Source organism: Propithecus coquereli, unplaced genomic scaffold (genome assembly GCF_000956105.1).
Source record: "Propithecus coquereli isolate 6110/MARCELLA unplaced genomic scaffold, Pcoq_1.0 Scaffold63, whole genome shotgun sequence".
Classification (NCBI taxonomy): Eukaryota; Metazoa; Chordata; class Mammalia; order Primates; family Indriidae; genus Propithecus; species Propithecus coquereli.
The window spans coordinates 8,728,049-8,729,624 of record NW_012152285.1 but is presented as its reverse complement, the minus strand read 5'-3'; the positions used below and the strand labels follow the sequence as shown (position 1 = coordinate 8,729,624).

Sequence of the window (1,576 nt, the reverse complement as noted above, 5' to 3'; positions counted from 1 at the left end):
TAAATCTTTTATTTCATAAAATCTTATGAAGTCAAATAGGCCTTTTTATTTTTAAATATAAGTGTTTATTTATGTAGGATTTTGCCATTTATACTTTTGGGTATAATTCTCTTTTACTAATATATAGGAAAGATTTAGAGATAAAAATAATGAAACATATTACTAGTAGTCTGTATGAAGGTTTACAAAGTCCATGAACCTGCAAATATTTTTTCCAACTTGTTTTTTTCAAGCTTTCAACACTCCTCTTTTTTATATTTCTCTTTAATCTCATTTTATTGTATTCTCTTCCTACCTGGTTCTTGGCTATTTAAGTTCTCTACAGAATTTATATTTGAAATTAGATCTGTCTGTGGACTGTCCCCAGGACTATGGCTCATGACACTAACTGCTACAATGGCCATCCGTATTATTGTTGGAAATATTGAAGAATAAAAGACAGGCCAAACAAGGCCCGAAGTATTTCTGGGTATTTATTGCTGTGGTCAGAATTGGGAGAAGGAGACAGTGTGATTTGATACACCCCCTAACTGTAGTCATGTGTTTCACGTTGTTATTTTTCTAATATTTTTCTTTAAGTTACGGAAGTACCACGTGTCACTAATTATTCCTTTTGTCTTCGAACCCAATAGCTTAGCTTTCCTGTGAATCTCATCTGCCAATTGTTCCTTTAGCATTTGAACATCTGCTCTGCCTTCTCTGATACCACTGCATTGGGGACATTGGGGCACCCAGTTGCAACCTGGTGCACTCTCACTCTGGTCAGAGTAAAAGTCTATGTACTCGTTTTCTGGCATAGATGGCAGTGGGGACACCATTTTTTTCCTCTAGTGTTTGGCTGGAGTAAAGTAGTTGTTGTCTAAAAGTTACTGATCTTGCTGGGCCGACTCTTGGTCATTTGGTTAGAGAAAATAGGGTTTTATTGAGGCTTTTTTAGTCTGTGCCTCTTGGTGTTACCAGGTTGCCAGCTTCTTTATCTCCAAATCTGGGATATATGAGACAAAAAGAAAACCTGGAGTACTCATCGCCATGTCATACCATAGGTCTTGAGGTCCCCACCTGCTGTGCCTTCTCTCTACCTTTCAGAGTTATCTTTTGTTTGTTATGTATATAATGTCCAAGGTTTTTAGTTGATGGTAGTGTGAGAAATAGGGAGAAGTACCTCTTTGTCTGTCTACTCCATCTTCCTGGAAGCATAAATACCACCCACCACCTGTTTTTGGTACATAAAATTATATTGGAATATAGCCGTGCTTCTTTGTTTGTGTGTTGTCTATGGCTGCTTTTATGCTATCATGGCAGAGGTAAGGATTTGCAACAGAGACCATATGGCCCGCAAAATCTGAAATATTTACCACCTGGCCCTTTACAGAAAAAGTTTGCTGACCCCAGCTCTAATAGGATAAGCAACTTGCCATGGTCATGTGACCAGTTAGTGATAGATCAAAAGCTAGAACCCAGATCTCCAGATGTCTGGCTTTTCTCTCTCTCTTTCTCTCCACCCCAGAATGGTAACTGCTTTGTTAGCAGTTTGGACATGTCATATTCTCATTAAATACTCTATTGGAACACATTG

The 1,576-nt window shown here is 38.1% G+C and overlaps 1 protein-coding gene across 1 annotated transcript in view; it reads left to right on the top strand.

The window, feature by feature from the left end:
* Nucleotides 1-1,576, top strand: part of FRA10AC1 (fragile site, folic acid type, rare, fra(10)(q23.3) or fra(10)(q24.2) candidate 1) — a 39,379-nt gene that overhangs the window by 7,889 nt on the left and 29,914 nt on the right. The gene's annotated exons all lie outside the window — the stretch shown is intronic.